This window comes from Rhinolophus sinicus, chromosome 3, assembly GCF_057876585.1.
Source record: "Rhinolophus sinicus isolate RSI-liver-muscle chromosome 3, RSI-T2T, whole genome shotgun sequence".
In the NCBI taxonomy this organism is placed as follows: domain Eukaryota; kingdom Metazoa; phylum Chordata; class Mammalia; order Chiroptera; family Rhinolophidae; genus Rhinolophus; species Rhinolophus sinicus.
This window is the reverse complement of record NC_142503.1, coordinates 157,412,107-157,427,950: the sequence shown is the minus strand read 5'-3', so window position 1 is coordinate 157,427,950 and position 15,844 is coordinate 157,412,107. Positions and strand designations below refer to the sequence as shown.

Sequence of the window (15,844 nt, the reverse complement as noted above, 5' to 3'; positions counted from 1 at the left end):
GTACAGATACCATTTACTGTGGTGTGGGTCTTGATTTTTAAAGTGTATGCGAGGATTTGTAAAGTATGAGATTGCAGAATGAAGTGGTAAGAGCAATGAGGGGACCGGAGCAGTCTGACTCATGCTGTCGTGGGAAAATACTGTGCTTTCTTTCCTCCATGCTCCGTGCCTGCTCTAGCTCTGTCTCAGTCCTGGTGGCCCATGTCCGCTTCCATCCTCAGCCCTGTTCTTTGAGCCCTGACTTTGGCCACAGAGACAAGTGTAGGGCCAAGCAACCCAGACAGCGCCTCAGAGCACCGAGCAGACTTCAGGAAAACCTGAGGTTGCTCAGGGGAAATGAAGACACAGTGTTAGGGGGTGGAGGGAGGGCAGAGCATTCCCAGGTTGCTGAAGGCTGGTTCCTCCTGCTGCCGGTGGAAATCCAGGAGGGGGGCCGAAGTGTTTATTTTCAAAGCCAGAGCTGCATCTTCCTTGATGCTCTGTGTTGTGCTAAGTACGATGTTGGCGCTGGATAAATGGTAATAACAGCAGCCGTAATGATGATGATAGTAATAATGTGGCAACCCCACCTCCTGCAGGTCAAGGGAGTTAAGAGATTTAACCACTTCTTGTGATGGATGGGAATGTACCCAGGGGTAGGGTTCCTTGTCCACAGACCATGATGCCCCGGTATTTTTCCTGTGCTCCTATCTGGGGAAGACTCCAGGGAGGTAGGAAAGAGGTCCCAGAGACCAGGGCTTCCTGCATAGTCATCTTTAGAACAAGTGACTGAGAAGGAGCACATGCCCTTCATGTGTTTTATCTGCCAATCAGACCCCTCTGTCCACTGAGACCTTTATAAAAAACAATAATGATACCTTCATTTAAATTATTCTTTTTCTTTTTTTTTGGTCCCACTTCAGGATTGTACTTTTTAAATAAGCTACACTAGAGTTTCTTCCTTCTAATCTTGCTCCTAATTAAGGACAGTGGTGGGGGGGATATCCTTTGGTCTTATTTTCTTATAATTTTAATTACACTGATCTTGGCTTAAAACAGGAGCCATTTAAATGCTGAGACGATACGTATTTCCTGGTTCAGTGAGGGTTTTTCCCTCCCGTGCCCCTTGAGGGATGGCCCTTTTCTGAGCACCAGACCTAAGTAAGCTTGCGTTGCCCTGGATGAGGGACAAGGAGCCCCGTGGGGACTCCAGCTGCTGCAGGAGACAGCCCTGTATCATCAGGAAGATTGGCATTTTGCCATTAGGAGCCACTACCATGGTGAGAAGTCAGCGTTGGCATGTCAGATCCAGGAAATGTTCCAAGGGAATGCAGCAGGCCTGTCTCTGAAGGCGGAAGCTCTACGAGTTGCTCTTCCCTGTCCTCCACAGCAGCTGGCCTGGTCATGCTCGGAAAGACAGTCATCAGGCCATTTCCCTTCCTCCTCCTCTTCTAGATCCCCGTCTAGCATGGCCTTCTTGGAGGACTGCCACGCTCTGGTTCCTAGAGTCCAAGTGATTCCGTGGGAAAAGGTTATGAGCACTAGAGGCCAAGGCCAAGGTCTGAATCCCAGTCTGACCAATACTGGTGATGTCATCTTAGACAGCTCGGGGTCCTTTCCCATAAAGGGGATCATGACATCTACTTGGAGGGGCGGTTCAGGATGCATATGGTAATGAGTGCTAAGTGAAGAACACCTCCTGGCATGAGGTAGGTGCTTCATAAATGTTTGTTGCCCCTTTCCATTGTCAGGTAGGTGTAGGCAAGGAGCTGAAGGTGGGCAGCTATTTGAAGGGCTGAATAATAAAGATAGTAATTCCTGACAACACACAAACACATCCACACACAAAATGTCCGTCTTGTCCTCTCTGCCTGTCGCCATCCCATCCTTTTCTCATGCCTTTTTCCACTGCCTCCTCCTCCATGAGGTTTACTCTGATTTATTTCCAGTCTACATGGATCCTGCCCACCTCTTTTGCACTTACTGCGTCAATCACACAACTTAGCATTTCACTGTAAACGGTCATGGTTTGTATGTTAAGATCTCTCTCTAATAAGGTAAGCTGTTTGGGAGCGGACGAAGCATGGTCGTTTTTCCTGTGTCTTTGCAGTATCCAGCACCGTGCCAGGCATGCGGGGGATGTTTAATAATTGATTATTAAATGCAGTGCCATTACTAATCCTACCTGACGATAGAGACTGTATTTTATATGATTTTCTTTTTCTTCTTTTTTTTTGTATCTCCACAGCAGTTCTCCCAGTGCTAATCATCTAGACACTCATAGGTACTCAGTGAACATTTGTCAGATTAAAATTACCTTACGTTTTGAGGAACAAGTTTGAACGAGTGGTTAACCATTGATATAAAAAGTATAACAGGAGATCTAGGGAGTAAAAGCCAAGTCTACAGAAGGTTCTGAAATGCCTGGGATTTGGGAAGACATATCTTCCTTTGTAACAGCTTGTGAATCATGTCATGACAGGGCAGAAAAGCGCTGCATAGGGAATGTGGAGGTTTGGCACCTGATCTTGACTGGGACAATTTATCTGATATGGCCAAGTGGGCCAGGTCTGGAACCAGATGGCCCTCTGGCTTTTGCTAAAAACAAGTTTCCTCTTGACTCAGGGGCCCTTTGGAAATTTGTTACCTTCTTGTGACCCTATTGACACCTCCCAATGTCTTCTGATAGGTTTGATCTCAGCCCATAATCTTTCAATAGACAAAACTTCTAAAAAAGCCGATTTGCATTGGACTGAAAGTCAATCCGGCTGCCACAGGACTATGAAATTAGGCCTCAGGGGAAGGAAAGGTAGTTATTTTTCAATTATCCACAGGTCAGAGGCAGCAGTGGGGCTGCTTGTCTGGAGTGGCCTTGAGAAGGTGACCCTGGAGTGACCTTGAGAAGGTCCTTAAGCGTGACCAGGAAACTCAGCTAGAACCCTCTCTGGGCAGTTCTCTGCCTGTCCCCTGGCCTGTCATGAGGCTCATTGTCAACCCTCGTGTGTGCATAGCCCTGGCTCCATCCCCTTCTGGGGCCCTGGCTGAGGGGTTCCTGCAGTTGGTGGCCAGCAGAATCCCTGACCTTGGGAGCTCCGTTCTATAGGCCTTTGTGCGTCTCAGTGTCCACTTAACACAGTGTCCACTTCACATAGGAACCGTGACATCCAGACTTGTCGGCTGTCAAAGCCAGCAACGACTAAACCCAGCAGAGGTACAGCCCCAAATTCTGACCCTGAGTTAGCTAGCTTTATACTGTTCTGGTGGCAACATGCAAGGGTGGCCTTTGCATGGCCACACACAGGACCAAGGGGCAAGGTTGGTGTTTCCCACAGCCTTGTTTCTCTTTCACCCAGTGTGATTTCTTTCAACCTTCCATTGCACTATCCCAACAGGGAAGGGCAGGAATCCTTCCCAGCCAAGCTTGATGAGAGTTTCAGGGCAGTAATGGAGCCGTCCTGGAGGGGGCTGTTCAAATGCACAGCCCACACATTTCCATTAATTCACAAAGCGCTCTCCATGAGGGAGCCAGACAAGCAGCATTATTATTATCATCAATCACCCCCGCGCTAAAGAAACTGAGGAAGCTGAGGGAGTGGAGGGCTGCCCAAGCTGGCTCATCCAATGGGAGGAGGAGGAGGAGGCAGCCTGGGCCTGGCTCCCTCTGCCAGGGGCTCAGAGGTGAAAAGGTGAAAGGACAACCAGTCTGCGGGAGCCCATTTCAGTCAGGGACCTTACTGATCATTTTCTTTTCGGGTCCTTAAATCGAATACATTTTGATTCAACTTGAATGTTCTGGATTAGTGGAAGGGAACTAGGTTTAAAAGAGGTCAGCTCCATTACTCAGCGTTATTAATGATGTTGTCGGCTGTTAAAATCTCAAAAAACTAGGAAACCAATAAATTTTACATATTGAAAACTCACAGATGGATCAGGCAAATGGATAAATTCTTAAAAGTATTTAATATCTGTTAAGAGGACAGAATGATAAATTTAATATTGAAAACCAATATCAGATTCACAATTACAGACCATTTATCATAACCAACTGCATGGACAGCGTCTTATGGTGGGGAGCACGCTGTGATTCATAAGCAGAGACCCGGAACAAGTCCATATACAATGAGAAATAAATCTGCTTTACATATTGGAAACTTATTTCCACTTCCTATCTTTATTGCCAACAATAATGTTAGCTTTCAAGAACAAATTGTTACACATTAAACCCAAGCATAATGAGCCCAATTGAGTCAAAAACTTCACTAAAAAAGAGCTTTAAATTATTCCAAATTGGGTTATTAGCTTTACCTCTAATTCCTATCTCAGAGTAAATTTCAGCACTTCACCAACCAGACAGTTGGTTTCCTGGGTTGGGCCCCAAAGTTCAGGATTTGTTCTTTCTTCTCCTTCCCCCGCACCTCCACTGAAAAGTTAACACTGTCATGCTAAAGAACAAACATGGCAATGTTTAACGGAAATGTTAATTGAACAAATTGCAATGTTCTTGCAATGCACATTTTTAAAGATGAATTCTTCCGCTTTCTTTGAGGGTTTGAGCTCCTATGACTAAATAGAATGGTTTGAATTAGGATCCTTGCAGGTCACAGCCAGGACAGCGGCTCAGTCAATGTTTTGATCTCCAGACATTCTAGAATCAAGTGGCAGAGAAGTGGTTTGCCTGGGACACTTCTCATTTTGCTGACTGTTCAGATTGACCCAGATGACGTGACCTTAATCAAGACACAGGATGGATGTTTTTCAAAAAACTTTATTTTTTCCTGATTTCAAAAACTAGGTGCTTAAATTGAGAACATTTGGAATGTGTAGGGGGGAAAGAATCCTAACCCCTTCACAGAGGCCACTGCTAATTATATTTTGACGTCTTTTTCGTTGTTGGTTTCTTTCGTTCTTTTTTTTTCTTTTCTGTGCAGTTTTTCTTTACATTGTTAAGATTATATATACACAATTTTCTATATTATGCAATCATAATTTTAATGGTTACCTAGTACTCCATCATTTTATAATGAACCCTTTTCCTAATGTTGGGCACTTAGGATGCTTTCAGTTTTTCTTTATTATAAATAACATTGTAATAATCATCTTTGTGCACACATCTTTGGATGAATTTCCAGTATTTCTTTTAAGATTTGTTTCCAGAAATCTCATTATTGAGTTAAAGAGTGAACATTTTAAGACTTTTGATATATACTAAGGTGAGAAAGAGAATTTTACATAAACCCCTCATTCTTGAGTTTGTTAATTGTTTGTACAAGCTGCAGTCACAGCCTAGAAGTTAAAATCACGGTTTTGGCAGTCAGACCCATCTGCATTCAAGCTCCCGGTCAGACGAGTGGGGCGATTTAACCACTCAGAAACTCCACTGCCACATCTGGAAAATGGGCATCATGATTCTTACATCTCAAGGGTTTAGTGAAGATAAAATGTTGCAATGCCTATCAGATGCTTAGCACAGCATTCCCCCTTTCCCAGTAAATACTTCATAAAAGGCAGATTGTATTGGTCTTTATATATATTTTTTGTGACGGATATTATAACATTTGTTCTTATAATGTGTATAATATATGAGCACATAAAGGCATTACATAATTTAAAAACATGTAAGCTTTAATAATATGCTCCATTATCTCCAGAATAAAATTCTAACTTGTTATCAGTCAATATCAAAGCCCAGCTCACCTTTCCAGCCTTTTTCTCTCCCTTTCCCCGGCAGTTACATTTGCCCCAGCTGCCAGTGACAGGGATCCTTCATGAGTGTGCCATATGCCTTCCATCACTGCCCATGTCATTTCTCTTTCTAGCCTGTCCTGTCCCTTCTTTTCACTGTTTGTGGAACTCTACTCTCATGGTTCAGACATCACCACTTCTGTCAAGCCTTCGCTGATACCTCCCAAAGAGAAATGGGTATGTTTATCTTCTGTGCTCCCATATCACCTGTGCTTACCGGGGTTGCGGGATGTCTCGGTCTCACGGGTTACAGTATTGCAGGTGCATTTCAGTCTCTGCTACTAAACTGGGGGCTCTGTAAAGGTCAAGATCATGTCTTAGCAATCTTGGTTTTCTTTAGTACCTACTGCAGTACCTGACACAACAGAAGGACTCAGTAGAAGATTGTTAAATGTAACATAGGTAGTGGGTATGATCAAAGAAATCTGTAAATGGCATTTAAAGGCAAATTGAATTTCAACTGAATAGAAAGCTGATTGAATTTAATTTTATATTTATCATAGGATCTTAAATACAAACGTACTTTGTCCAACTGTGAAGTGTTTTCTAAGCCTTGAAATACTTAATGCTATTTGCAAAGCATTTCTAGGCAAATTATTGAGATTTAAAAATGTGCAAGGCATTTCAGAGGAGCGTGTATAAACATATATAGCAGAATATCTCATGGGAGACTATAGTATGTATCTATTATATATGCAGGGACACTGAAGCCCAGGAAAGAGAGACCACTGGATTACTGGGGCCCTGAATTTCCTGCCTAACTTAAATACTATCATGCTTAAAGCTGACATGTACAGCAGTCTCCATATTGACTCTCTACACCCTTTAACTGGCCTTGTAAAGTATCCTGGTCGTGTTTAACTGACAAGCACTAGCATGATCACTGTTTTCGTCTGTTTGGCTCAGGGCTGCATCTCCAGCACCTAGAACAGCGCTTGGCACATTGTAGGCACTCGATCCATCTCTGCCCAGTGACCAAATGAATCAGCAATCACATTTGCTATGACCCAATCTCCATCGACTTGGGGTTATTTAGTTCAAGTGGATAAATCTTTGTGGAGTGCTTTCTATGTTCCAGACATCTTGCCAAAGAGCTGAGGGTAAGAAGATGAATAGCGTATGGCCCCTGTCTTCACGAATCTCCAAGGCCAGTGTGGGCAGCAGATACATAACAGATAATGCAGTGCGCTGTGGCTGGTGATAAGAGAGGCCCATGCACAGGGGGCCAGGAAACCCAGGGGAAGGGTGTCTGACCCAGCACAGCGGCTTCAAGGAGGACTTGCTAGAGGAGAATATGCCTGAGCTGTCTTGCTGGATGAGTAAGAGTTAGGTTGAAGAAAGACGGAAGAGCATTCTAAACAGAGTAAACATCACGAGCAAAGAAAAAGAAATGACATCTCATTCATTCATCCATCCAAGAAACACTCAATGATGGCCTACTGTGTTCCAGGTGTTGTTCTGGGTGCTGTGTAGATAGCAGCAAACAAAACAAAGTCTCTTTCCTTGTGGGCCCACAAGCCTTTCAACATTGCAGGAGAACCAAGTGCAGAGCAGGGAGTGGTGGCAGAGGGTGCTGGAGAGGAGGGCAGCAGTTCTATGTGTCAGTTGAGCTGATACCCTATCTACTTCCATAAAGGACTGAGGCACTTATAAAAAGCTAAGAATTTACCAAGTCAAGCTACCATTGGGTAGGAGTCCCAGAGCACCCTACTTTTTCTGCTTCCCCTGAAGTTTCATGGCTGTTGCAAGGAAACTGCTAACAGTGCTGTAGAAAAGAGGTTGCTCCTAGATACTGTGTACTCCTAGAAATCCTCTTGGTTGATTCAGTAATTTGGGTTGTGACTCAAGGCAGTGAAAGGCGAGCCTGGCATAGGCTTGTAAGAACTTTATAAATGTTTGTTGAATGAAAACATGAGGGTGATGACTTTATCTGTAAAACAAAAGAGTGGCTACTCCCTTTGAGCTTTGACTTGACTCTAGGAATGAGTGGCGTTATGAGCTTCCTGGAAAGAAGATGACGCCTCCACCAGCACCCACTCAACTCAAGTCAAAGGATAAACAGCCAAAAGTAAAACCCATATGCCTTTGTTCCCAAGTCCAATCATCCATCCATCCAACATTAGGCCAGGCACTGTGCAAGTCACTGGAGATATTTAAATGACTTTATGGAATTCACCATCCATGGGCCAGATAGTCAAACAGCAGTGAAAAAAGTGCTAAAGGAGGTGGTAAATAGGGAAGGGGGGCAACGAAGACCTTGTCAATGAGCAGTTTTAAGGATGAGATTGGAGTCTGCCAAGCTTGAAAGAGGATGGGAAGGGCAGTCAGGCTCTGCGAACAGCACAAATAAAATCAGGGGGCCCAGGACACTATCAAATTCAAGACATGTAGATAAACTTGTGTGGCTATTAGGTAGGACGTAAAGGTTGACAGATTATTGAAGATGAGAAGAGGGGGACGTTTTAGAGGCATAGTCTTTCCAATTATCTGTTGCCAATAAAATAAAAACAGTATCCTAGAAGTCTGACTACACTGACTTGAGTCAGAAGCCTCACTCTCCACCTAATGGTGTCACTGACATTACTATTCTTTTGGCAGCATCATTTACATTTGCTTACATCCCAAATCAAAGCAAATCAGCATCTGACAAAGGTGTGTCCCTGAGATGACTTATCTGATGGAGAATGCATTTGCTCTCTTTTGTGAGTAAGCAGTTTATATTCTGCTGGGCTGTAGCCCGTTGTGGCATAATGACTATTTCCAATGATTTAACTTTGGCCTCTAACAAACCACATTTTTAAATTACTTATTACCCAGAGAGCATCATTAATATAACTGTAACGTATGTAAAACCTGCATACATGGATATGCTAAGTTCATTCATTAATTTCCAGAATCTCAAATCCTCCAAGGACTTTCACGAATCTCCATGATGTCTCTGAAAGCTGCATTTGCATCTGATTCTCTTATTTTTGTAAAAAAGATTCAGAAATTCATGTTGCTTGTCTCTAGTCCACAAAACAGAGTTCCTTCTCTTGGACAAATTGGTCTTGACAAAGTAGACCACATAAATTGCTTCCAGATCATCTTGTGCCTGTGGGAGGACTAAGGGCTTAAGGCAAGATGCATTTCAGTGTCATATCTGGTCCCTTTTCCTGATAAACATGGAGGAAAGAGAAGAGACCCAATCTAATTTGCCTGGATGCAAGGAAATTCAGTGTCTGAATGCCGCATTTCCTGGGACTGTGTAATAATCTATGTTATAATAGTTGAGCATCATAACAAATGATAGTGTAATACTGTCATGATGATAACCTGTGATTTAAATAAACCCATGAACATGAAGAATGGAGAGATCTCCAGTACTAGCTTCTGAGAATGAGTCACAAACTCAATTCTAAATTCAAAGCAATTGGCAGTTCTTACGTTTATATGTAACTAGATCTCCACCAATCTCATTAAATATTCAATCTATATTCAAAGTTATTAAATATTGAATACAATTTAATAAATACAACCAAGTTAATCAAGACTTCAATTGGTGGTTGTGGGATCCAAAAACAGCTTTTGAAAAGAGTCATTTCACTTGGATTTTTTTCTGATTCTCCATTGCCCTCTCCTGTTTTTAAGTGAATGCAGGAATTGTACTATAGATGTGTATAGTCATTTGGCATTGTGCTGGTATGTACATAGGTGTGTTGGGTGATCTCTTAGTAATCTGTGTTTGGGCAGGATTGTGACATGTAGGGACGTTTGAGGATGTGAGGGATGTGCTCTGTCCGTGTGTGTTATGTGAGCAGATGTATCACTGGTGAGTTACCTTCGATCCTGGCTGCTCATCAATGGCTAGGACACAGGAGTCCCACAGTCCCCCATAATTCTTTGGTGGGTATCCAAAGATCACTTTTTCTCAGGGTTGTACAAGTGTAGATGGCACCTGGGGGTGAGTCCCTTCTTAAGTTTTGGCCCTAGGCCCTTTCTTCACCTTACACTAGTCGAGCCCCATAGTGCAAGACACTGGAGCATTGAAGAAAGAGTTTTGAACAGGCTTGAGTTCAAATTTGGGTTCTGTCACTTGCTGGCTATGTGGCTTTGGGTAAGTGCCCTCTCGCACCCTCCGTTTCCCCTCTGTGAGAGAGGGATAATAATGTGGGCTGTGTAGAATTGTTGGGAAGTTTAAATGAAACCACCAGTGTACCTTATTAATATAGTGTAAATATTGATTCTTTTAAAAAGGCAAGGCCCTGTGCTAGGCTTTGTAATAGACACGAAGGTAAATAAGACCCCAACTACCTTAGAGTCTGGTGGGAAGACACACATTTTCTCAAGCACTCTCATACATCAGGTTTCACTTGCGCTTCAAAGATCCTACAAGTTCCAAATTCTTTCCATCACCCAATAGGTTCCAGTCATCACCTGAAGTGTGTAGAGGGTGGAAATACAGGTGGCTTTCAGATGCCATTTCATTGAAGAAGAGATGCTGGGGAGCCCTGTAGGAAGAAGGATCAGAGAGACTGAGGGGAGAAGATGGAGGCCGGGAGCAAAGGCTAGGAATTGAATTCTGCTTGGGCTCTGCTTACTTTCTGAGTGACCGTGAGCCAGGCAATTCTCTCTCTGCCTTGGCTTTCTCCTCTGTAAGATGGGGATAGTAACAGTATTGATCTCACTATCATTCCCGTTTTGCAGATGAGAAGATTCAGATGCTCGTAGTCACATAGCTAACAGGTGATAGAGCCAGGATGTGAACTCAGCCACATCTGCTTCCAGGGTCCCTGATTTCAGTCATCTCAAGCCATTTCTGTGTTTTACTGTCTTCTTGCACCAGTCACAGTGTACATTTTTTGAGAGCAAGGCTTACAGCTCAGAATAGTGGACTTTTGTCTGAGATGATGCCTTTAGACGAGTAGTGGGGTCTTAGATGTTGTCATAACTTCCCAGATAGACTTGTTGCAGCTGGAATGAACATCGAGAGCAATAGGATGTGCAAAGCTGTGTCTTTCATAGGCAGGCCCACAGGGACGGGCAAATGGAGCATGGGCTCCGATGTGACCCCAAGCCGACCCTCAGAGACGTTTGCTAAAAGTGTTCCTGGCTCTGTTGGGACATGAGTCCTTGGAGGCCTGCCAGCTGGGTAGAGAAGGTGCAGCTTTATAGATCCGCGTGTGGCTTTTTAGAGTATGGCAGAAAACCAGGCAATCCCCAACCCAGTGTGGAGGGGGCCAGCACCCCTCAGCCTCACAATTCCTGCCTGGCAGTGTGGGAGTGTGTGAGAGATGGGGAAATGGGTGGCTTTCCATGCATTTGTTTGTTGAGATGGGGTGGAATGGTTTTCTAGAAAGACCTGCCTACCTCCCCATACCTGTTAGAACGGGGTTTGAGTATTATAAATGGACAGCTGCCATGGAGAGGTGAGGAGGTGTGTGTGTGTGTGTGTGCATGTGTGAGCTGCAATTCATAATCCAAGAGGGAATGTGAAGATGAAGAAAAGATATGCAGGCCGGACCGGTGGCTCAGGCGGTTAGAGCTCTGTGCTCCTAACTCCGAAGGCTGCCAGTTCGATTCCCACATGGGCCAGTGGGCTCTCAACCACAAGGTTGCCAGTTCAACTCCTCAAGTCCCACAAGGGATGGTGGGCTCTGCCCCCTGCAACTAAGATTGAACACGGCACCTTGAGCTGAGCTGCCGCTGAGCTCCTGGATGGCTCAGTTGGTTGGAAGGCGTCCTCTCAACCACAAGGTTGCCGGTACGACTCCTGCAAGGGATGGTGGGCTGCGCCCCCTGCAACTAACAGGCAACTGGACCTGGAGCTGAGCTGCGCCCTCCACAACTAAGACTGAAAGGACAACAACTTGAAGCTGAACAGCACCCTCCACAACTAAGATGGAAAGGACAACAACTTGACTTGGAAAAAAGTCCTGGAAGTACACACTGTTCCCCTTCCCCAATAAAATCTTTAAAAAAAAAGATATGCAAAAACCTACCTTGTGTAATATTAATTGCCAACAGTTATCAAGTGCTACTATGTGCATTATTTGATTTACCCCTCCCAGGGCTCACAGTACTGTTATCATCCCCATTTTACTGACAGAGAAACTGAGGTCAGAGAAATTAAGTGGCTGCCCAGTGTCACAGTAAGTGGCAGAGCAGGAATACACACCCAGAAAGTTACAAACCATTCTCTTACCCTTCAGCAGCTCTGATCGTCACAGGTGGCAGTACATCTGAGTGTGAGAAACCCTTAGAGAACATCTATTTAAGCCTCTTTAGCATCAGGTGGGGAACCTAAAGGCCACAGATATGTAATCATGGACCAAGGCCACACAGCCAATTAGTGATAGCCCAGAGAGCTGACTGCAGAGCCAGGATTGGGGCGAGGCAGGAAGGCCCTAGGGTGTAGAATTTGGGGTGCTCACTCTCGGATGCCATAGCTTCACTTGCACAACCCTGGGAGCGAACACTTCTTTAAATTTTGTGCCTTTGGTACCTGACTTTCCTCACCCTAGCTCCGGCCCTGACCAGATGCTTCTTCTGGTTTTGTGGTGTGACAAAAAAGGCCTCGGCATGGGTTCATTTGATTTTCTGTCCAAAGGCAGGGAACTGATGGGATAGTTATGTGGAGTTTTGTCAATATCCCAAGGTAAGTTTTTACCCAGGGGTTGGATGGAGGGTCTGCTTCTGGTTGGTGCCATGGAAGGGACAGTACTGAAGGGGAACAAAATCTGGCCCCAGAAATTAGGTGGGAAACTAGGAGAATCATGATCCTGTCTTGACAAAGCAGGGTGGCAAAATGGGGCCCCAGGGGACCCGTGACCCTGCATCTCTCCTCTGGACCCACTGGGCTGAAATGGGGAAGTGCCAGGAAAAGCTTGTAGGGGTGGGACTTGCCCCATCAGACCCAGAATGAAGTCTGTTATCAACGGTTGACTCTGGAGGGCTAGGTGCTCAGACACGTGTACAGACTTGCAGTTCCCAAAGCTTCAGACAATGTGTCCACTTTATTAGCAAAAAAATTCTTCCCAGAGATGTGTACAGCACCTTTTCCCAAGTCTGGGCCTTCCTGCTCTTGCTGTAGTTCAAGGAGAAAAGGTGTCAACCACACGAGCAAAGCACCTGCTGTTACTCCATCCCTGATAATCAGGAGTAGGAAGGTAAGTCCCGCATTTCTTGGGAAGGGGTCTGGGTGGGGAGAAGGGTTTCCTCGCACTACATCCTAGGGCCAGGTCCTCCCCCTCTCCAGGGCCCAGCCCCCTAGAAGGATTGTGGGGGCAATGAGGTGGCCCAAGGTGCTGTCGCGGAGGGAGAAGGTTTCCTCTCCCGTGGCCCTGGGGGCCGGGGTCTGGGGGCTTGGGGCAGGCAGAGACACTGGAAGGAGTGAATCTGTCTCTGGCACCCTGGCAGCTCCGGGGTCAGCGGAGGAGCCCAACCCGGGCTGCGAGGAGCAGTGGTGGACAAGGCCCTGCCTCTGGAGTTGACCTTGTCGCGTGCTCCCTTCTCTCTGGGCCTCAGTTTCCTCAGGTTCCCACGCGCAGCTCAGCCTCGCATGTCTAGAGTCCTGACGTTCTGAGTTCTTTGCCTTCTTGCCCTTTCCCCCTTCCGGACGTTTCTCAAACCTTTGTCTGGGGTCCCAGCCTCCAGCCCTGGCTCATCCCTCTCTGTCCTCAGCCTGTGACAAGCGCGGCTGGGGGCTCCCCTGGCCCTTGGCCCCGGGGGGATCCCCCGATTCGGTGCGGGGAGGAGGCAGCACGCAGGCCACTCTGACCCACCCGGAGGGAGAAGGGGAGTGGGGATGAGAAAGGAGGGTAGAGACGGGAAAAGGTTAAAAGGAGAAAAAAAAACCAAGAAGAGATAAAGAGAGGGCAGAGAGAGAAAAGAGGGATTGGAGAGAAACGAGCAAAAGAGCGAAAGGGGGGAAGGGAAGTGAGAACAGATGCTGGAAAAGGTTGAATCAGAGAAAAAGAAACCCAAAGGAAAGCTGAGAGACTGAAAGATAGGAAAAAGAGCGAGCGAATGAGCGAGCAAGCTGGGTCTGAAAGGACCGAAGAGGGAGAAAGAAAAAAAAAAGGAGGGAGGAAAACGGAGGGAGGGAGCGGTGAGCTGGGAGGAGGCGGCTGGGAGGGAAGGAGAGAGGGAGGGACCGAGGGACGGAGGGGGTGGGGGCTGGCTCGGCAGCAGCAGCGCGGCTCCTGCCGCCCGCCTGCTCATTCACTCGCTCTCGGTGTCCGCCGCCTGCCGCCTGGCTCTGGGCGGCTCGCAGCTCCGGCTCCTGGCCCGGCGCTCTGGCGTGGCTCGGGCTCCGGGGGACCGAACCGCACGGCTGGCCGGCTAAACCCCGGGCGAGCGGCGGAAGCAGGTAGGTGGCTGGGCGGGGACTGCGAGGACGCAGAGCCTCGGAGCGCGGGCGGCACCGGGAGACCGGGGTCGGGGAAGGGGCTTTGCAGCCTCACGACTAACTTTCCACCGGTTCGCTGGATTCCCGCTGCCCTGCCGGGGTCCCGGCTGTGGGAGCGGAGTTTGGCGCGGGGCGAGGGTGAATGCTGAGGTTTGGAGAAAGCGAGGGAGTCCTGACAGGACGTGGTGGGGCGGCCCCTGGCGTAGGCAGGCGCTGGCCCTCTGGCCGCAGTCGGGACGCAGAGCCCGCGGCTGGGGAAGACCCGAGCTCAGCGGCGCAGCGCGTTTGTCCCAGGGATGGCGCCCGCCCGCCCCTCAGAGTCTGGGGACTCCCACCCCCGAGCCGCCCCGGGAGCGCCCGCCGCGCGCAATGCAACCGGCGCCCTCCCTGCCCGGGTCCGGGCGCAGAGCGCGCGGCCAGGTTCCCGCCCCGGTCAGCCGTGCGCCTCGCTGCCACATGCCCCAGACGGTGCCATGCGCGCTTTTGCTTTTTGGAAGCGCTACACCGGACGTATACCGCCTTCATTTCTTTCTCTTCCAGTCGCCCCGACTCTTCGGGGAAGTCCGGTACGCCGGACACTTGAGTTCACTCCCTTGACGTCCCTCCTGCCCTCGGCGACGACCCCTGCTCCCGAAGTTAAGCGAATCATTCCCAGTGCGCGCCTGGAGCGCGGTCCCGAAGTTCCCAACTTTTCGCCCATTCGTGGGCGGTAATGTCGGAGGTGGGGAAATGGGTGGTCGTTGTGGTCCCTTGGAGCCGCAGAGCACACAGTCGCCTTCCTCCTGGACTTGGTTTATTTTCCTAATTTGTTAGAAAGCAGTACGGCTTAAAAATGTGCAAAATCGTTCCTTGCGGGCGTTAAGGTCTGTGAGAGGGACCGAGCCATAACCCGTCCGGAACCTGGAAGTGAGGAGCCTCGGCTTGACCATTGCCGAGCCCCCGAGCCCTGGCTTCTTTCTCCCGGACCTGCACTCCCGGCTCCACCCTACGGTAACTGCTTCTCGGGATCCATCCCAGCGAGCCTGCGCTGCGAGGCTGGTCTGACTCCCTTCCGCGTGGTCATGTTCTCTACAAAAATATTTCCAAGTGGCTCCGCTTCAGGATCTCCCACTCTGTTCCCCCGGGAACGCTTAGAGCAGGGCCTCCAACGGGGTGGAGGAGGCCTTTGGGTGGTTTGGGCGCCTGATCACCTCAGCTCGCTTTAGCAAGGGTACACGTGTTCCCGGGCAAAAGCGCTCCTCCCGCGCTCTGCGGGGAAAGTAGAGGTTAATGCTCGAACCAGGTGGCTGCGAGCGGAGGTTGGCCAGGGCTGCCGGAGCCTGCCGGGGGCAGGGGTCCTCTCGCTCCCGAAGGCCGGGAGGCCGGATTCACGGCCCGGTGGGGCTTCCTCGGAGGCAGCGGGGGCCCGGCCTCGCAGCCCTCTTTGTTGGAGAGGTTCTGTTGAAAGGTTTAGAGCAGGTTTAGTAGGACCGAGATCTGGGGCCTTTGCGGAGTGGGTCCTTCGGCAGTAGTGCACTGCAGGTTGGGCGGGGTCCCCGGTGGGCATTGAATCGACCACCCAGAAGCATTCCATCTTAAGCTCATTTGGCGGGTTTTCCCTGGTGCACACCACGCACCAGGACTCACCGTTGCTCACATATTGTTTAAAGTCGCTAGAAATTCAAAGCACACCACTGCAGCCTCCACTACTTCTTCCCATTTCACAGATCAGCAAACTGAGGCCCCGGTGAAAGT

At 48.1% G+C, this 15,844-nt stretch overlaps 1 protein-coding gene across 14 annotated transcripts in view; it reads left to right on the top strand.

The window, feature by feature from the left end:
• The window catches only part of MEGF11 (multiple EGF like domains 11), a 368,267-nt gene that overhangs the window by 18,358 nt on the left and 334,065 nt on the right, over positions 1-15,844 (top strand). The window contains exon 1 of one of the 14 annotated variants that reach the window (XM_088797310.1): positions 13,863-14,071. The exons of the other annotated variants lie outside the window; for them this stretch is intronic. The gene's annotated coding sequence lies outside the window, so the exon portion shown is untranslated. Of the gene's footprint in view, positions 1-13,862; positions 14,072-15,844 lie in introns of those variants that run through there. 14 annotated transcript variants of the gene reach the window in all.